Source organism: Hyla sarda, unplaced genomic scaffold (assembly GCF_029499605.1).
Source record: "Hyla sarda isolate aHylSar1 unplaced genomic scaffold, aHylSar1.hap1 scaffold_618, whole genome shotgun sequence".
In the NCBI taxonomy this organism is placed as follows: Eukaryota; Metazoa; Chordata; class Amphibia; order Anura; family Hylidae; genus Hyla; species Hyla sarda.
This window is the reverse complement of record NW_026610633.1, coordinates 1-20,749: the sequence shown is the minus strand read 5'-3', so window position 1 is coordinate 20,749 and position 20,749 is coordinate 1. Positions and strand designations below refer to the sequence as shown.

Genomic DNA, 20,749 nt, shown 5'->3' with positions numbered 1-20,749 from the left:
CTGCCCCCACCGAGGCCCGTCGGCTGCCACCCGCCACAGGTGAGCCCCCTTCAGAAGTTTCGGCGGGCTCTTGAGCCAGGTAGGAAGTCGATCGACGTCTTTCAATTTCCCGGGCAGTAAACTCGATCACCCGCCCGGGCTTCGTGGAATCCCCATGGCCTCCCCCTAGCACTACCAACGGTGGGCCCCCCGATGGAGCACCAGAGGTCTTGGGCCTGGACCCATCAGTACCTGCCATCTGGGGTTTGGGCATCTTAAAAAAGGACGTCTTTTGTCCTGTCCCCTCTTTGGGTGGGCCCAGCCTTGACCCACCCATCGTAGTTTTTGCTTTATGGGGACAGGAATTAAAATCGTGATTTTCCTCTCCGCAGAGGTTGCACCTTATCGTATGGCTACATCTTGAGGCTATGTGACCTTCTTGGCCACACCTATTGCAGCGAATCACACGCTCCGCGCCGCAGGTCTCCTGGGTGTGGCCAAACCTCAAGCAATTTCGGCAATACATAGGCATTTGAGGATAGAACAGGAAGCCCCGAATTCTCCCGATGGCAAAATTTGGGGGCGGATGGCAAAGACCCCCAATACCACCGGGATCCTTACGGAGCTTGACCCAGAACTTCCTCTTGCCGTTCCAGAACCGCACGGAGTTCAAGATTTTGTTTGCGAATCGCACCTCTTCGCAGTATCGCCGAAGAAAAGTGGCTATATCCTCCGTGGTCACATGAGGGCTGTGCATAGCCACCACCAACGGTATATGTTCCTCACCATAGAGGAACTGGAACGAAAGACCGTCGAGTCGATCGTCCCTCTGGTCCGCACCAGACAAGGTTGCATAGATGTTATCGCAACACGCCGTGGCCGTGAAGGTGACGGTATACAGGCCACGGCTTTCCTGGTCATTTAGACACAGGATGTCCTCCCTATTGAGGCGGAAGTAGTCAAGAAGAATCACCTCCGCAATGAAGCGGAGGTTCTTCAACTGACGATGGCTCTCCGACACCTCTATGCGGATGGTATTTCGCATCGACATTTCCCCAGAGGGGAAAGCCCAGGAGAACGGCATCTTCCACACCCAGGGACTAAGCCCCTTCCCCAATAGCAGCAGGGGCTCGGAATCCCGCTATAAAAGCGGAACCCTTACCCAAGGCAGAGGTCGGGGGTACCCTAGGTGCTTCCGAAGCTACAGGTAACGCTCAACGTACCGAAAATGCCTTCTGAGACACAAGGTCCCAGAGACAGGGGGATCGCAACCCGTTGTCTGAGGACTAAGCCCGCTCCCCAATAGCAGCAAGGGGGTGAAGTCCCTCCGTAAGGAGAGACAATCCCCCAAGGCCGAGAAGCGGGGTACCACAGACACCTTCCGACCAGACCAAATGCAGATACTACACTTGATCTTAGCCAAAAGGCCGAGAAGCGATAACCGTGAAAGGGGCGGGCCCAACAAGGTCCCCTTCATGGGCACTATCACTGCTTGCTGTCAGGGAGGCTGCCAGACAATTTTCCATGCACACTCTGGGCTGGGGGGCAGTCAACCACCAGTACACACAGCAGAACCTAAACCCATACCATTATTGCTAAGCAGCAAGACAGGGGCCCATTGCACTCCCACGGGGCCTTTTTAAATGCAATCCATAACCCGGATTTGCCAGGAACCCTTCTTACTCCTCCTACTTGCATGTGACACTGGGCTTAGGATCTGCATAGGAAACACACACACAAGCACACACCTACCTTTGTTGCCTGCAGATGCCTCCTTGGCTGTCCCCAAACGGTATCAAACCAACACCCACGGGAAGCTGTAAGCATAGAGGACATGCCTGCACCCCATTGGACTTACCTGTGTGGGTTAAATCCGGGTTATTTGACAACCTATGGCGGTGATGGTTCTGCTCAGGCAGAGCAGTGCTGATGCTCCTCATAAAGCTGTCGCTGCTGTGAAGGTTCTAGGTGACATCACAAATCCCTTTGGTTACATACACAACAAAGCTGGGTTGTTGTTGTTTACACTCTGCAAGGCCTGTGGAAGTGAGTGACATCATAGCACTGTAGTTCTGAGGGTTCAAGATGGATGCAACAATCTCCTGTTGCTTCTATGAAGGCCGTAATAGACGACATCACCAAACAGCTCCATAGTCACATACACAGCAAAGGAGAGATGTTGTTTACACCTAGTGATGTCAGTGGTATTGAGTGACATCACAGCACAGTGCTAAGGCTCCTGGGCCTGGACACAGCAGCGGCTGCAATATCTCAACGGAGAATACGTTTATATCTATGTGTGTGTGTGCGCATATATATATATATATATATATATATATATATATATATATATATATATATTTCTCCGCCGAAATCACTTTTAAACCCATTTCCACCTTTTTTTCCCTTCTCTTCCTCTTACTTTTTTTTCACGTTTTTTTACGTTTTTCTCCTTTTCGCCTCTTTTCTGGGCGTATTATTCTTCTTTTTCTTCTTTTTTTTCGTCTAATGCATACCCCATCAGTGCAGCAATGCTTATTCAATACCGCCAGCAGATGGAGACACTGGGGGATAATTTTCTAAGGATTTATACTGATTTTTCCTGTCTGAATTTGTCGCACAGAAAGTTGCAGGCCAAATATGTGTGACATTTCTGCGACTTTAGCTTCTAGAGCATTTTTACAACATTATACATAGGTGCTGAATACATAAAAAGCGACTGTTCAGCGACAGACAAGTCGCATCGGCTGAAAGTAGGCCAGAATGTCAGTCCATGTTGGAGCAGGTTTAGATACAGTCTAAAGCATAGATCTCAAAGTCTGTGCACAGAATTTAGCAAGGGCCTCGCACCTTCTGATGCATCAGGTAGGTGCACAATAGCATAGCCTAACCCTCTGTACTTTGGTCTATATTGATGCGGGACATAGACAGCCAGCTGATGACCAATCCATTAGTGCAATGGATGGCTGGAAGCATTTGTCTTTGCCTTTGCAATACCACAGAAGCAATGCATGGTCAATGTACAGCAATGACACACCTGTGTGAACAGCCAGGAGACCCCCCCCATGTTATGTTACATAGTTACATAGTTAGTACGGTCGAAAAAAAGACATATGTCCATCACGTTCAACCAGGGAATTAAGGGGTAGGGGTGTGGCGCGATATTGGGGAAGGGATGAGATTTTATATTTCTTCATAAGCATTAATCTTATTTTGTCAATTAGGAACATTCAGCACCCACCCGCTATCAAGGCAGCTGCCTATCATGTCATGCCCTACCTGCACAGGTGTGCTGGCTACTCAAATGATCCAATTAAGGAGGCCATTTAGTCAGCAGCAGCAGAAGTCCTGTGCCTGGACGCTCCAACAGGGGCCAGACACAAGCAGAAGCAGAAGCAGCAGAAGCAGCAGCAGCACCACCTTTTGTTTTTTGGCTGCAGCAGCAGCAAGGCCCACAGGGCTGGCTAGCTGGCTAGCCAGCAAGCAGGTAGCAATGAAAGTAGGAATCTTTCTTTTTAACCCTGTAAGGGGGTGGTGCACTGTACCCGAAGATACTGCCATATCGGGTCAATGCATAGGGCGACGGAAGCAAGCTTCGAAATCGGCCCCCGTTCTCAAAAATCCATTTAATATATGGTCCCCAGATAGGGGACGTATCAGATATTAAACTGATAAGAACAGATACTACACTTGATCTGAGCCAAAAGGCCGAGAAGCGATAACCGTGAAAGGGGCGGGCCCAACAAGGTCCCCTTCATGGGCACTATCACTGCTTGCTGTCAGGGAGGCTGCCAGACAATTTTCCATGCACACTCTGGGCTGGGGGGCAGTCAACCACCAGTACACACAGCAGAACCTAAACCCATACCATTATTGCTAAGCAGCAAGACAGGGGCCCATTGCACTCCCACGGGGCCTTTTTAGATGCAATCCATAACCCGGATTTGCCAGGAACCCTTCTTACTCCTCCTACTTGCATGTGACACTGGGCTTAGGATCTGCATAGGAAACACACACACAAGCACACACCTACCTTTGTTGCCTGCAGATGCCTCCTTGGCTGTCCCCAAACGGTATCAAACCAACACCCACGGGAAGCTGTAAGCATAGAGGACATGCCTGCACCCCATTGGACTTACCTGTGTGGGTTAAATCCGGGTTATTTGACAACCTATGGCGGTGATGGTTCTGCTCAGGCAGAGCAGTGCTGATGCTCCTCATAAAGCTGTCGCTGCTGTGAAGGTTCTAGGTGACATCACAAATCCCTTTGGTTACATACACAACAAAGCTGGGTTGTTGTTGTTTACACTCTGCAAGGCCTGTGGAAGTGAGTGACATCATAGCACTGTAGTTCTGAGGGTTCAAGATGGATGCAACAATCTCCTGTTGCTTCTAGGAAGGCCGTAATAGACGACATCACCAAACAGCTCCATAGTCACATACACAGCAAAGGAGAGATGTTGTTTACACCTAGTGATGTCAGTGGTATTGAGTGACATCACAGCACAGTGCTAAGGCTCCTGGGCCTGGACACAGCAGCGGCTGCAATATCTCAACGGAGAATACGTTTATATCTATGTGTGTGTGTGCGCATATATATATATATATATATATATATATATATATATATATTTCTCCGCCGAAATCACTTTTAAACCCATTTCCACCTTTTTTTCCCTTCTCTTCCTCTTACTTTTTTTTCACGTTTTTTTACGTTTTTCTCCTTTTCGCCTCTTTTCTGGGCGTATTATTCTTCTTTTTCTTCTTTTTTTTCGTCTAATGCATACCCCATCAGTGCAGCAATGCTTATTCAATACCGCCAGCAGATGGAGACACTGGGGGATAATTTTCTAAGGATTTATACTGATTTTTCCTGTCTGAATTTGTCGCACAGAAAGTTGCAGGCCAAATATGTGTGACATTTCTGCGACTTTAGCTTCTAGAGCATTTTTACAACATTATACATAGGTGCTGAATACATAAAAAGCGACTGTTCAGCGACAGACAAGTCGCATCGGCTGAAAGTAGGCCAGAATGTCAGTCCATGTTGGAGCAGGTTTAGATACAGTCTAAAGCATAGATCTCAAAGTCTGTGCACAGAATTTAGCAAGGGCCTCGCACCTTCTGATGCATCAGGTAGGTGCACAATAGCATAGCCTAACCCTCTGTACTTTGGTCTATATTGATGCGGGACATAGACAGCCAGCTGATGACCAATCCATTAGTGCAATGGATGGCTGGAAGCATTTGTCTTTGCCTTTGCAATACCACAGAAGCAATGCATGGTCAATGTACAGCAATGACACACCTGTGTGAACAGCCAGGAGACCCCCCCCCCCCCCCCCCATGTTATGTTACATAGTTACATAGTTAGTACGGTCGAAAAAAGACATATGTCCATCACGTTCAACCAGGGAATTAAGGGGTAGGGGTGTGGCGCGATATTGGGGAAGGGATGAGATTTTATATTTCTTCATAAGCATTAATCTTATTTTGTCAATTAGGAACATTCAGCACCCACCCGCTATCAAGGCAGCTGCCTATCATGTCATGCCCTACCTGCACAGGTGTGCTGGCTACTCAAATGATCCAATTAAGGAGGCCATTTAGTCAGCAGCAGCAGAAGTCCTGTGCCTGGACGCTCCAACAGGGGCCAGACACAAGCAGAAGCAGAAGCAGCAGAAGCAGCAGCAGCACCACCTTTTGTTTTTTGGCTGCAGCAGCAGCAAGGCCCACAGGGCTGGCTAGCTGGCTAGCCAGCAAGCAGGTAGCAATGAAAGTAGGAATCTTTCTTTTTAACCCTGTAAGGGGGTGGTGCACTGTAACCGAAGATACTGCCATATCGGGTCAATGCATAGGGCGACGGAAGCAAGCTTCGAAATCGGCCCCCGTTCTCAAAAATCCATTTAATATATGGTCCCCAGATAGGGGACGTATCAGATATTAAACTGATAAGAACAGATACTACACTTGATCTTAGCCAAAAGGCCGAGAAGCGATAACCGTGAAAGGGGCGGGCCCAACAAGGTCCCCTTCATGGGCACTATCACTGCTTGCTGTCAGGGAGGCTGCCAGACAATTTTCCATGCACACTCTGGGCTGGGGGGCAGTCAACCACCAGTACACACAGCAGAACCTAAACCCATACCATTATTGCTAAGCAGCAAGACAGGGGCCCATTGCACTCCCACGGGGCCTTTTTAAATGCAATCCATAACCCGGATTTGCCAGGAACCCTTCTTACTCCTCCTACTTGCATGTGACACTGGGCTTAGGATCTGCATAGGAAACACACACACAAGCACACACCTACCTTTGTTGCCTGCAGATGCCTCCTTGGCTGTCCCCAAACGGTATCAAACCAACACCCACGGGAAGCTGTAAGCATAGAGGACATGCCTGCACCCCATTGGACTTACCTGTGTGGGTTAAATCCGGGTTATTTGACAACCTATGGCGGTGATGGTTCTGCTCAGGCAGAGCAGTGCTGATGCTCCTCATAAAGCTGTCGCTGCTGTGAAGGTTCTAGGTGACATCACAAATCCCTTTGGTTACATACACAACAAAGCTGGGTTGTTGTTGTTTACACTCTGCAAGGCCTGTGGAAGTGAGTGACATCATAGCACTGTAGTTCTGAGGGTTCAAGATGGATGCAACAATCTCCTGTTGCTTCTATGAAGGCCGTAATAGACGACATCACCAAACAGCTCCATAGTCACATACACAGCAAAGGAGAGATGTTGTTTACACCTAGTGATGTCAGTGGTATTGAGTGACATCACAGCACAGTGCTAAGGCTCCTGGGCCTGGACACAGCAGCGGCTGCAATATCTCAACGGAGAATACGTTTATATCTATGTGTGTGTGTGCGCATATATATATATATATATATATATATATATATATATATATATATATATTTCTCCGCCGAAATCACTTTTAAACCCATTTCCACCTTTTTTTCCCTTCTCTTCCTCTTACTTTTTTTTCACGTTTTTTTACGTTTTTCTCCTTTTCGCCTCTTTTCTGGGCGTATTATTCTTCTTTTTCTTCTTTTTTTTCGTCTAATGCATACCCCATCAGTGCAGCAATGCTTATTCAATACCGCCAGCAGATGGAGACACTGGGGGATAATTTTCTAAGGATTTATACTGATTTTTCCTGTCTGAATTTGTCGCACAGAAAGTTGCAGGCCAAATATGTGTGACATTTCTGCGACTTTAGCTTCTAGAGCATTTTTACAACATTATACATAGGTGCTGAATACATAAAAAGCGACTGTTCAGCGACAGACAAGTCGCATCGGCTGAAAGTAGGCCAGAATGTCAGTCCATGTTGGAGCAGGTTTAGATACAGTCTAAAGCATAGATCTCAAAATCTGTGCACAGAATTTAGCAAGGGCCTCGCACCTTCTGATGCATCAGGTAGGTGCACAATAGCATAGCCTAACCCTCTGTACTTTGGTCTATATTGATGCGGGACATAGACAGCCAGCTGATGACCAATCCATTAGTGCAATGGATGGCTGGAAGCATTTGTCTTTGCCTTTGCAATACCACAGAAGCAATGCATGGTCAATGTACAGCAATGACACACCTGTGTGAACAGCCAGGAGACCCCCCCCCCCCCCCCCCCATGTTATGTTACATAGTTACATAGTTAGTACGGTCGAAAAAAGACATATGTCCATCACGTTCAACCAGGGAATTAAGGGGTAGGGGTGTGGCGCGATATTGGGGAAGGGATGAGATTTTATATTTCTTCATAAGCATTAATCTTATTTTGTCAATTAGGAACATTCAGCACCCACCCGCTATCAAGGCAGCTGCCTATCATGTCATGCCCTACCTGCACAGGTGTGCTGGCTACTCAAATGATCCAATTAAGGAGGCCATTTAGTCAGCAGCAGCAGAAGTCCTGTGCCTGGACGCTCCAACAGGGGCCAGACACAAGCAGAAGCAGAAGCAGCAGAAGCAGCAGCAGCACCACCTTTTGTTTTTTGGCTGCAGCAGCAGCAAGGCCCACAGGGCTGGCTAGCTGGCTAGCCAGCAAGCAGGTAGCAATGAAAGTAGGAATCTTTCTTTTTAACCCTGTAAGGGGGTGGTGCACTGTACCCGAAGATACTGCCATATCGGGTCAATGCATAGGGCGACGGAAGCAAGCTTCGAAATCGGCCCCCGTTCTCAAAAATCCATTTAATATATGGTCCCCAGATAGGGGACGTATCAGATATTAAACTGATAAGAACAGATACTACACTTGATCTTAGCCAAAAGGCCGAGAAGCGATAACCGTGAAAGGGGCGGGCCCAACAAGGTCCCCTTCATGGGCACTATCACTGCTTGCTGTCAGGGAGGCTGCCAGACAATTTTCCATGCACACTCTGGGCTGGGGGGCAGTCAACCACCAGTACACACAGCAGAACCTAAACCCATACCATTATTGCTAAGCAGCAAGACAGGGGCCCATTGCACTCCCACGGGGCCTTTTTAAATGCAATCCATAACCCGGATTTGCCAGGAACCCTTCTTACTCCTCCTACTTGCATGTGACACTGGGCTTAGGATCTGCATAGGAAACACACACACAAGCACACACCTACCTTTGTTGCCTGCAGATGCCTCCTTGGCTGTCCCCAAACGGTATCAAACCAACACCCACGGGAAGCTGTAAGCATAGAGGACATGCCTGCACCCCATTGGACTTACCTGTGTGGGTTAAATCCGGGTTATTTGACAACCTATGGCGGTGATGGTTCTGCTCAGGCAGAGCAGTGCTGATGCTCCTCATAAAGCTGTCGCTGCTGTGAAGGTTCTAGGTGACATCACAAATCCCTTTGGTTACATACACAACAAAGCTGGGTTGTTGTTGTTTACACTCTGCAAGGCCTGTGGAAGTGAGTGACATCATAGCACTGTAGTTCTGAGGGTTCAAGATGGATGCAACAATCTCCTGTTGCTTCTATGAAGGCCGTAATAGACGACATCACCAAACAGCTCCATAGTCACATACACAGCAAAGGAGAGATGTTGTTTACACCTAGTGATGTCAGTGGTATTGAGTGACATCACAGCACAGTGCTAAGGCTCCTGGGCCTGGACACAGCAGCGGCTGCAATATCTCAACGGAGAATACGTTTATATCTATGTGTGTGTGTGCGCATATATATATATATATATATATATATATATATATATATATTTCTCCGCCGAAATCACTTTTAAACCCATTTCCACCTTTTTTTCCCTTCTCTTCCTCTTACTTTTTTTTCACGTTTTTTTACGTTTTTCTCCTTTTCGCCTCTTTTCTGGGCGTATTATTCTTCTTTTTCTTCTTTTTTTTCGTCTAATGCATACCCCATCAGTGCAGCAATGCTTATTCAATACCGCCAGCAGATGGAGACACTGGGGGATAATTTTCTAAGGATTTATACTGATTTTTCCTGTCTGAATTTGTCGCACAGAAAGTTGCAGGCCAAATATGTGTGACATTTCTGCGACTTTAGCTTCTAGAGCATTTTTACAACATTATACATAGGTGCTGAATACATAAAAAGCGACTGTTCAGCGACAGACAAGTCGCATCGGCTGAAAGTAGGCCAGAATGTCAGTCCATGTTGGAGCAGGTTTAGATACAGTCTAAAGCATAGATCTCAAAGTCTGTGCACAGAATTTAGCAAGGGCCTCGCACCTTCTGATGCATCAGGTAGGTGCACAATAGCATAGCCTAACCCTCTGTACTTTGGTCTATATTGATGCGGGACATAGACAGCCAGCTGATGACCAATCCATTAGTGCAATGGATGGCTGGAAGCATTTGTCTTTGCCTTTGCAATACCACAGAAGCAATGCATGGTCAATGTACAGCAATGACACACCTGTGTGAACAGCCAGGAGACCCCCCCCCCCCCCCCCCCCATGTTATGTTACATAGTTACATAGTTAGTACGGTCGAAAAAAGACATATGTCCATCACGTTCAACCAGGGAATTAAGGGGTAGGGGTGTGGCGCGATATTGGGGAAGGGATGAGATTTTATATTTCTTCATAAGCATTAATCTTATTTTGTCAATTAGGAACATTCAGCACCCACCCGCTATCAAGGCAGCTGCCTATCATGTCATGCCCTACCTGCACAGGTGTGCTGGCTACTCAAATGATCCAATTAAGGAGGCCATTTAGTCAGCAGCAGCAGAAGTCCTGTGCCTGGACGCTCCAACAGGGGCCAGACACAAGCAGAAGCAGAAGCAGCAGAAGCAGCAGCAGCACCACCTTTTGTTTTTTGGCTGCAGCAGCAGCAAGGCCCACAGGGCTGGCTAGCTGGCTAGCCAGCAAGCAGGTAGCAATGAAAGTAGGAATCTTTCTTTTTAACCCTGTAAGGGGGTGGTGCACTGTACCCGAAGATACTGCCATATCGGGTCAATGCATAGGGCGACGGAAGCAAGCTTCGAAATCGGCCCCCGTTCTCAAAAATCCATTTAATATATGGTCCCCAGATAGGGGACGTATCAGATATTAAACTGATAAGAACAGATACTACACTTGATCTTAGCCAAAAGGCCGAGAAGCGATAACCGTGAAAGGGGCGGGCCCAACAAGGTCCCCTTCATGGGCACTATCACTGCTTGCTGTCAGGGAGGCTGCCAGACAATTTTCCATGCACACTCTGGGCTGGGGGGCAGTCAACCACCAGTACACACAGCAGAACCTAAACCCATACCATTATTGCTAAGCAGCAAGACAGGGGCCCATTGCACTCCCACGGGGCCTTTTTAAATGCAATCCATAACCCGGATTTGCCAGGAACCCTTCTTACTCCTCCTACTTGCATGTGACACTGGGCTTAGGATCTGCATAGGAAACACACACACAAGCACACACCTACCTTTGTTGCCTGCAGATGCCTCCTTGGCTGTCCCCAAACGGTATCAAACCAACACCCACGGGAAGCTGTAAGCATAGAGGACATGCCTGCACCCCATTGGACTTACCTGTGTGGGTTAAATCCGGGTTATTTGACAACCTATGGCGGTGATGGTTCTGCTCAGGCAGAGCAGTGCTGATGCTCCTCATAAAGCTGTCGCTGCTGTGAAGGTTCTAGGTGACATCACAAATCCCTTTGGTTACATACACAACAAAGCTGGGTTGTTGTTGTTTACACTCTGCAAGGCCTGTGGAAGTGAGTGACATCATAGCACTGTAGTTCTGAGGGTTCAAGATGGATGCAACAATCTCCTGTTGCTTCTATGAAGGCCGTAATAGACGACATCACCAAACAGCTCCATAGTCACATACACAGCAAAGGAGAGATGTTGTTTACACCTAGTGATGTCAGTGGTATTGAGTGACATCACAGCACAGTGCTAAGGCTCCTGGGCCTGGACACAGCAGCGGCTGCAATATCTCAACGGAGAATACGTTTATATCTATGTGTGTGTGTGCGCATATATATATATATATATATATATATATATATATATATATATATATTCTCCGCCGAAATCACTTTTAAACCCATTTCCACCTTTTTTTCCCTTCTCTTCCTCTTACTTTTTTTTCACGTTTTTTTACGTTTTTCTCCTTTTCGCCTCTTTTCTGGGCGTATTATTCTTCTTTTTCTTCTTTTTTTTCGTCTAATGCATACCCCATCAGTGCAGCAATGCTTATTCAATACCGCCAGCAGATGGAGACACTGGGGGATAATTTTCTAAGGATTTATACTGATTTTTCCTGTCTGAATTTGTCGCACAGAAAGTTGCAGGCCAAATATGTGTGACATTTCTGCGACTTTAGCTTCTAGAGCATTTTTACAACATTATACATAGGTGCTGAATACATAAAAAGCGACTGTTCAGCGACAGACAAGTCGCATCGGCTGAAAGTAGGCCAGAATGTCAGTCCATGTTGGAGCAGGTTTAGATACAGTCTAAAGTATAGATCTCAAAGTCTGTGCACAGAATTTAGCAAGGGCCTCGCACCTTCTGATGCATCAGGTAGGTGCACAATAGCATAGCCTAACCCTCTGTACTTTGGTCTATATTGATGCGGGACATAGACAGCCAGCTGATGACCAATCCATTAGTGCAATGGATGGCTGGAAGCATTTGTCTTTGCCTTTGCAATACCACAGAAGCAATGCATGGTCAATGTACAGCAATGACACACCTGTGTGAACAGCCAGGAGACCCCCCCCCCCCCCCCCCCATGTTATGTTACATAGTTACATAGTTAGTACGGTCGAAAAAAGACATATGTCCATCACGTTCAACCAGGGAATTAAGGGGTAGGGGTGTGGCGCGATATTGGGGAAGGGATGAGATTTTATATTTCTTCATAAGCATTAATCTTATTTTGTCAATTAGGAACATTCAGCACCCACCCGCTATCAAGGCAGCTGCCTATCATGTCATGCCCTACCTGCACAGGTGTGCTGGCTACTCAAATGATCCAATTAAGGAGGCCATTTAGTCAGCAGCAGCAGAAGTCCTGTGCCTGGACGCTCCAACAGGGGCCAGACACAAGCAGAAGCAGAAGCAGCAGAAGCAGCAGCAGCACCACCTTTTGTTTTTTGGCTGCAGCAGCAGCAAGGCCCACAGGGCTGGCTAGCTGGCTAGCCAGCAAGCAGGTAGCAATGAAAGTAGGAATCTTTCTTTTTAACCCTGTAAGGGGGTGGTGCACTGTACCCGAAGATACTGCCATATCGGGTCAATGCATAGGGCGACGGAAGCAAGCTTCGAAATCGGCCCCCGTTCTCAAAAATCCATTTAATATATGGTCCCCAGATAGGGGACGTATCAGATATTAAACTGATAAGAACAGATACTACACTTGATCTTAGCCAAAAGGCCGAGAAGCGATAACCGTGAAAGGGGCGGGCCCAACAAGGTCCCCTTCATGGGCACTATCACTGCTTGCTGTCAGGGAGGCTGCCAGACAATTTTCCATGCACACTCTGGGCTGGGGGGCAGTCAACCACCAGTACACACAGCAGAACCTAAACCCATACCATTATTGCTAAGCAGCAAGACAGGGGCCCATTGCACTCCCACGGGGCCTTTTTAAATGCAATCCATAACCCGGATTTGCCAGGAACCCTTCTTACTCCTCCTACTTGCATGTGACACTGGGCTTAGGATCTGCATAGGAAACACACACACAAGCACACACCTACCTTTGTTGCCTGCAGATGCCTCCTTGGCTGTCCCCAAACGGTATCAAACCAACACCCACGGGAAGCTGTAAGCATAGAGGACATGCCTGCACCCCATTGGACTTACCTGTGTGGGTTAAATCCGGGTTATTTGACAACCTATGGCGGTGATGGTTCTGCTCAGGCAGAGCAGTGCTGATGCTCCTCATAAAGCTGTCACTGCTGTGAAGGTTCTAGGTGACATCACAAATCCCTTTGGTTACATACACAACAAAGCTGGGTTGTTGTTGTTTACACTCTGCAAGGCCTGTGGAAGTGAGTGACATCATAGCACTGTAGTTCTGAGGGTTCAAGATGGATGCAACAATCTCCTGTTGCTTCTATGAAGGCCGTAATAGACGACATCACCAAACAGCTCCATAGTCACATACACAGCAAAGGAGAGATGTTGTTTACACCTAGTGATGTCAGTGGTATTGAGTGACATCACAGCACAGTGCTAAGGCTCCTGGGCCTGGACACAGCAGCGGCTGCAATATCTCAACGGAGAATACGTTTATATCTATGTGTGTGTGTGCGCATATATATATATATATATATATATATATATATATATATATATATCTCCGCCGAAATCACTTTTAAACCCATTTCCACCTTTTTTTCCCTTCTCTTCCTCTTACTTTTTTTTCACGTTTTTTTACGTTTTTCTCCTTTTCGCCTCTTTTCTGGGCGTATTATTCTTCTTTTTCTTCTTTTTTTTCGTCTAATGCATACCCCATCAGTGCAGCAATGCTTATTCAATACCGCCAGCAGATGGAGACACTGGGGGATAATTTTCTAAGGATTTATACTGATTTTTCCTGTCTGAATTTGTCGCACAGAAAGTTGCAGGCCAAATATGTGTGACATTTCTGCGACTTTAGCTTCTAGAGCATTTTTACAACATTATACATAGGTGCTGAATACATAAAAAGCGACTGTTCAGCGACAGACAAGTCGCATCGGCTGAAAGTAGGCCAGAATGTCAGTCCATGTTGGAGCAGGTTTAGATACAGTCTAAAGCATAGATCTCAAAGTCTGTGCACAGAATTTAGCAAGGGCCTCGCACCTTCTGATGCATCAGGTAGGTGCACAATAGCATAGCCTAACCCTCTGTACTTTGGTCTATATTGATGCGGGACATAGACAGCCAGCTGATGACCAATCCATTAGTGCAATGGATGGCTGGAAGCATTTGTCTTTGCCTTTGCAATACCACAGAAGCAATGCATGGTCAATGTACAGCAATGACACACCTGTGTGAACAGCCAGGAGACCCCCCCCCCCCCCCCCCCATGTTATGTTACATAGTTACATAGTTAGTACGGTCGAAAAAAGACATATGTCCATCACGTTCAACCAGGGAATTAAGGGGTAGGGGTGTGGCGCGATATTGGGGAAGGGATGAGATTTTATATTTCTTCATAAGCATTAATCTTATTTTGTCAATTAGGAACATTCAGCACCCACCCGCTATCAAGGCAGCTGCCTATCATGTCATGCCCTACCTGCACAGGTGTGCTGGCTACTCAAATGATCCAATTAAGGAGGCCATTTAGTCAGCAGCAGCAGAAGTCCTGTGCCTGGACGCTCCAACAGGGGCCAGACACAAGCAGAAGCAGAAGCAGCAGAAGCAGCAGCAGCACCACCTTTTGTTTTTTGGCTGCAGCAGCAGCAAGGCCCACAGGGCTGGCTAGCTGGCTAGCCAGCAAGCAGGTAGCAATGAAAGTAGGAATCTTTCTTTTTAACCCTGTAAGGGGGTGGTGCACTGTACCCGAAGATACTGCCATATCGGGTCAATGCATAGGGCGACGGAAGCAAGCTTCGAAATCGGCCCCCGTTCTCAAAAATCCATTTAATATATGGTCCCCAGATAGGGGACGTATCAGATATTAAACTGATAAGAACAGATTTTTTTTTTTTTATTTTAAAGCCGAGGAACGTGCTTTCGATTCACCCAAAGTGCAAGAAAAAGTGCAAACGTGTTACACTAAAAAAACGTGCACAAAGGATGCGGTCTATCGCAAGCCCTTCTCCGATAGGAGAGAGGCCCCCCAACAAACCTTACCCTTCGCCTCCGGACCAAAAGGTACCTGCGAGGTTCCAGGTTCGATGTCCCTTTTCGCCGAAGCTACTAGGAGACCACAAATGCTCCCGGCATCCCCCTTGGCGTTAGCCAAGGTATCTGCCCGCAGAGCCGATTACGGTAGGTACCCTGCGAAGCAGGAGTACCCGGGGTGTTTGCAGGGAGGTGCGGAACCTAATGGCCACACACACCTCCCCTAGACCGCCAGGAGGGACACCCAGAAGGGCTACCGCATCCTGACAAATCCTGTGAACACACAACACGCAAAAAGTGACACAGTGAGACAAAAAATAAATAAATAAGTGAATGTGTGCAGATATACTGCCCGGACATCCGGCCGGATCTATAAAAATTTCTCTGATCCTAGCCAGAAGGCCGGGAATCAAGAGGTGAGTGCCACAAGGTGAAGAGATTATGGTGCCCGTGCTTCAACTCAGTGAGCCTATTCTCCCAGTGAGTTTCGGCACCTCGGGGTCACCACTCCCCGAGGCACAAAAGTACCTCGGCTCTAGACCCTCTCAGCCTCATGGCGAGACCCGGAGGGAACAGGTCACATCGGGGCAGCCGTCGAGCTGATTCCTCAGAACCAGCCCCGGAAAGCCCTGGTACACCTGCATCCTCCATGCAGCACCCATCCCCACCAGCATGAAAACTGATAAGAACAGATACTACACTTGATCTTAGCCAAAAGGCCGAGAAGCGATAACCGTGAAAGGGGCGGGCCCAACAAGGTCCCCTTCATGGGCACTATCACTGCTTGCTGTCAGGGAGGCTGCCAGACAATTTTCCATGCACACTCTGGGCTGGGGGGCAGTCAACCACCAGTACACACAGCAGAACCTAAACCCATACCATTATTGCTAAGCAGCAAGACAGGGGCCCATTGCACTCCCACGGGGCCTTTTTAAATGCAATCCATAACCCGGATTTGCCAGGAACCCTTCTTACTCCTCCTACTTGCATGTGACACTGGGCTTAGGATCTGCATAGGAAACACACACACAAGCACACACCTACCTTTGTTGCCTGCAGATGCCTCCTTGGCTGTCCCCAAACGGTATCAAACCAACACCCACGGGAAGCTGTAAGCATAGAGGACATGCCTGCACCCCATTGGACTTACCTGTGTGGGTTAAATCCGGGTTATTTGACAACCTATGGCGGTGATGGTTCTGCTCAGGCAGAGCAGTGCTGATGCTCCTCATAAAGCTGTCGCTGCTGTGAAGGTTCTAGGTGACATCACAAATCCCTTTGGTTACATACACAACAAAGCTGGGTTGTTGTTGTTTACACTCTGCAAGGCCTGTGGAAGTGAGTGACATCATAGCACTGTAGTTCTGAGGGTTCAAGATGGATGCAACAATCTCCTGTTGCTTCTATGAAGGCCGTAATAGACGACATCACCAAACAGCTCCATAGTCACATACACAGCAAAGGAGAGATGTTGTTTACACCTAGTGATGTCAGTGGTATTGAGTGACATCACAGCACAGTGCTAAGGCTCCTGGGCCTGGACACAGCAGCGGCTGCAATATCTCAACGGAGAATACGTTTATATCTATGTGTGTGTGTGCGCATATATATATATATATATATATATATATATATATATATATATATATATATTTCTCCGCCGAAATCACTTTTAAACCCATTTCCACCTTTTTTTCCCTTCTCTTCCTCTTACTTTTTTTTCACGTTTTTTTACGTTTTTCTCCTTTTCGCCTCTTTTCTGGGCGTATTATTCTTCTTTTTCTTCTTTTTTTTCGTCTAATGCATACCCCATCAGTGCAGCAATGCTTATTCAATACCGCCAGCAGATGGAGACACTGGGGGATAATTTTCTAAGGATTTATACTGATTTTTCCTGTCTGAATTTGTCGCACAGAAAGTTGCAGGCCAAATATGTGTGACATTTCTGCGACTTTAGCTTCTAGAGCATTTTTACAACATTATACATAGGTGCTGAATACATAAAAAGCGACTGTTCAGCGACAGACAAGTCGCATCGGCTGAAAGTAGGCCAGAATGTCAGTCCATGTTGGAGCAGGTTTAGATACAGTCTAAAGCATAGATCTCAAAGTCTGTGCACAGAATTTAGCAAGGGCCTCGCACCTTCTGATGCATCAGGTAGGTGCACAATAGCATAGCCTAACCCTCTGTACTTTGGTCTATATTGATGCGGGACATAGACAGCCAGCTGATGACCAATCCATTAGTGCAATGGATGGCTGGAAGCATTTGTCTTTGCCTTTGCAATACCACAGAAGCAATGCATGGTCAATGTACAGCAATGACACACCTGTGTGAACAGCCAGGAGACCCCCCCCCCCCCCCCCCCCATGTTATGTTACATAGTTACATAGTTAGTACGGTCGAAAAAAGACATATGTCCATCACGTTCAACCAGGGAATTAAGGGGTAGGGGTGTGGCGCGATATTGGGGAAGGGATGAGATTTTATATTTCTTCATAAGCATTAATCTTATTTTGTCAATTAGGAACATTCAGCACCCACCCGCTATCAAGGCAGCTGCCTATCATGTCATGCCCTACCTGCACAGGTGTGCTGGCTACTCAAATGATCCAATTAAGGAGGCCATTTAGTCAGCAGCAGCAGAAGTCCTGTGCCTGGACGCTCCAACAGGGGCCAGACACAAGCAGAAGCAGAAGCAGCAGAAGCAGCAGCAGCACCACCTTTTGTTTTTTGGCTGCAGCAGCAGCAAGGCCCACAGGGCTGGCTAGCTGGCTAGCCAGCAAGCAGGTAGCAATGAAAGTAGGAATCTTTCTTTTTAACCCTGTAAGGGGGTGGTGCACTGTACCCGAAGATACTGCCATATCGGGTCAATGCATAGGGCGACGGAAGCAAGCTTCGAAATCGGCCCCCGTTCTCAAAAATCCATTTAATATATGGTCCCCAGATAGGGGACGTATCAGATATTAAACTGATAAGAACAGATACTACACTTGATCTTAGCCAAAAGGCCGAGAAGCGATAACCGTGAAAGGGGCGGGCCCAACAAGGTCCCCTTCATGGGCACTATCACTGCTTGCTGTCAGGGAGGCTGCCAGACAATTTTCCATGCACACTCTGGGCTGGGGGGCAGTCAACCACCAGTACACACAGCAGAACCTAAACCCATACCATTATTGCTAAGCAGCAAGACAGGGGCCCATTGCACTCCCACGGGGCCTTTTTAAATGCAATCCATAACCCGGATTTGCCAGGAACCCTTCTTACTCCTCCTACTTGCATGTGACACTGGGCTTAGGATCTGCATAGGAAACACACACACAAGCACACACCTACCTTTGTTGCCTGCAGATGCCTCCTTGGCTGTCCCCAAACGGTATCAAACCAACACCCACGGGAAGCTGTAAGCATAGAGGACATGCCTGCACCCCATTGGACTTACCTGTGTGGGTTAAATCCGGGTTATTTGACAACCTATGGCGGTGATGGTTCTGCTCAGGCAGAGCAGTGCTGATGCTCCTCATAAAGCTGTCGCTGCTGTGAAGGTTCTAGGTGACATCACAAATCCCTTTGGTTACATACACAACAAAGCTGGGTTGTTGTTGTTTACACTCTGCAAGGCCTGTGGAAGTGAGTGACATCATAGCACTGTAGTTCTGAGGGTTCAAGATGGATGCAACAATCTCCTGTTGCTTCTATGAAGGCCGTAATAGACGACATCACCAAACAGCTCCATAGTCACATACACAGCAAAGGAGAGATGTTGTTTACACCTAGTGATGTCAGTGGTATTGAGTGACATCACAGCACAGTGCTAAGGCTCCTGGGCCTGGACACAGCAGCGGCTGCAATATCTCAACGGAGAATACGTTTATATCTATGTGTGTGTGTGCGCATATATATATATATATATATATATATATATATATATATATATATATATTTCTCCGCCGAAATCACTTTTAAACCCATTTCCACCTTTTTTTCCCTTCTCTTCCTCTTACTTTTTTTTCACGTTTTTTTACGTTTTTCTCCTTTTCGCCTCTTTTCTGGGCGTATTATTCTTCTTTTTCTTCTTTTTTTTCGTCTAATGCATACCCCATCAGTGCAGCAATGCTTATTCAATACCGCCAGCAGATGGAGACACTGGGGGATAATTTTCTAAGGATTTATACTGATTTTTCCTGTCTGAATTTGTCGCACAGAAAGTTGCAGGCCAAATATGTGTGACATTTCTGCGACTTTAGCTTCTAGAGCATTTTTACAACATTATACATAGGTGCTGAATACATAAAAAGCGACTGTTCAGCGACAGACAAGTCGCATCGGCTGAAAGTAGGCCAGAATGTCAGTCCATGTTGGAGCAGGTTTAGATACAGTCTAAAGCATAGATCTCAAAGTCTGTGCACAGAATTTAGCAAGGGCCTCGCACCTTCTGATGCATCAGGTAGGTGCACAATAGCATAGCCTAACCCTCTGTACTTTGGTCTATATTGATGCGGGACATAGACAGCCAGCTGATGACCAATCCATTAGTGCAATGGATGGCTGGAAGCATTTGTCTTTGCCTTTGCAATACCACAGAAGCAATGCATGGTCAATGTACAGCAATGACACACCTGTGTGAACAGCCAGGAGACCCCCCCCCCCCCCATGTTATGTTACATAGTTACATAGTTAGTACGGTCGAAAAAAGACATATGTCCATCACGTTCAACCAGGGAATTAAGGGGTAGGGGTGTGGCGCGATATTGGGGAAGGGATGAGATTTTATATTTCTTCATAAGCATTAATCTTATTTTGTCAATTAGGAACATTCAGCACCCACCCGCTATCAAGGCAGCTGCCTATCATGTCATGCCCTACCTGCACAGGTGTGCTGGCTACTCAAATGATCCAATTAAGGAGGCCATTTAGTCAGCAGCAGCAGAAGTCCTGTGCCTGGACGCTCCAACAGGGGCCAGACACAAGCAGAAGCAGAAGCAGCAGAAGCAGCAGCAGCACCACCTTTTGTTTTTTGGCTGCAGCAGCAGCAAGGCCCACAGGGCTGGCTAGCTGGCTAGCCAGCAAGCAGGTAGCAATGAAAGTAGGAATCTTTCTTTTTAACCCTGTAAGGGGGTGGTGCACTGTACCCGAAGATACTGCCATATCGGGTCAATGCATAGGGCGACGGAAGCAAGCTTCGAAATCGGCCCCCGTTCTCAAAAATCCATTTAATATATGGTCCCCAGATAGGGGACGTATCAGATATTAAACTGATAAGAACAGATACTACACTTGATCTTAGCCAAAAGGCCGAGAAGCGATAACCGTGAAAGGGGCGGGCCCAACAAGGTCCCCTTCATGGGCACTATCACTGCTTGCTGTCAGGGAGGCTGCCAGACAATTTTCCATGCACACTCTGGGCTGGGGGGCAGTCAACCACCAGTACACACAGCAGAACCTAAACCCATACCATTATTGCTAAGCAGCAAGACAGGGGCCCATTGCACTCCCACGGGGCCTTTTTAAATGCAATCC

General features: G+C 47.2%; 7 non-coding genes and 3 pseudogenes across 7 annotated transcripts; all 10 read right to left on the bottom strand.

Moving 5' to 3' along the window:
- Positions 1–1,243: 1,243 nt before the first annotated feature.
- LOC130341324 (U2 spliceosomal RNA) lies at positions 1,244–1,418 on the bottom strand (annotated as a pseudogene).
- Positions 1,419–3,508: 2,090 nt separating this feature from the next.
- LOC130341298 (U2 spliceosomal RNA) lies at positions 3,509–3,699 on the bottom strand. Its single transcript, XR_008881265.1, has one exon. It is a non-coding gene; the product is annotated as a U2 spliceosomal RNA (small nuclear RNA).
- A 2,089-nt stretch (positions 3,700–5,788) lies between these two features.
- Positions 5,789–5,979, bottom strand: LOC130341300 (U2 spliceosomal RNA). The gene has a single exon (XR_008881267.1). It is a non-coding gene; the product is annotated as a U2 spliceosomal RNA (small nuclear RNA).
- A 2,098-nt stretch (positions 5,980–8,077) lies between these two features.
- Positions 8,078–8,268, bottom strand: LOC130341369 (U2 spliceosomal RNA). Its single transcript, XR_008881318.1, has one exon. It is a non-coding gene; the product is annotated as a U2 spliceosomal RNA (small nuclear RNA).
- Positions 8,269–10,359: 2,091 nt separating this feature from the next.
- On the bottom strand, positions 10,360–10,550 carry LOC130341357 (U2 spliceosomal RNA). The gene has a single exon (XR_008881307.1). It is a non-coding gene; the product is annotated as a U2 spliceosomal RNA (small nuclear RNA).
- A 2,095-nt stretch (positions 10,551–12,645) lies between these two features.
- Positions 12,646–12,836, bottom strand: LOC130341345 (U2 spliceosomal RNA). Its single transcript, XR_008881296.1, has one exon. It is a non-coding gene; the product is annotated as a U2 spliceosomal RNA (small nuclear RNA).
- A 2,092-nt stretch (positions 12,837–14,928) lies between these two features.
- Positions 14,929–15,108, bottom strand: LOC130341307 (U2 spliceosomal RNA; annotated as a pseudogene).
- Positions 15,109–15,800: 692 nt separating this feature from the next.
- Positions 15,801–15,960, bottom strand: LOC130341316 (U2 spliceosomal RNA; annotated as a pseudogene).
- Positions 15,961–18,061: 2,101 nt separating this feature from the next.
- Positions 18,062–18,252, bottom strand: LOC130341333 (U2 spliceosomal RNA). The gene has a single exon (XR_008881285.1). It is a non-coding gene; the product is annotated as a U2 spliceosomal RNA (small nuclear RNA).
- A 2,093-nt stretch (positions 18,253–20,345) lies between these two features.
- Positions 20,346–20,536, bottom strand: LOC130341290 (U2 spliceosomal RNA). Its single transcript, XR_008881258.1, has one exon. It is a non-coding gene; the product is annotated as a U2 spliceosomal RNA (small nuclear RNA).
- Between the last annotated feature and the right edge of the window lie 213 nt (positions 20,537–20,749).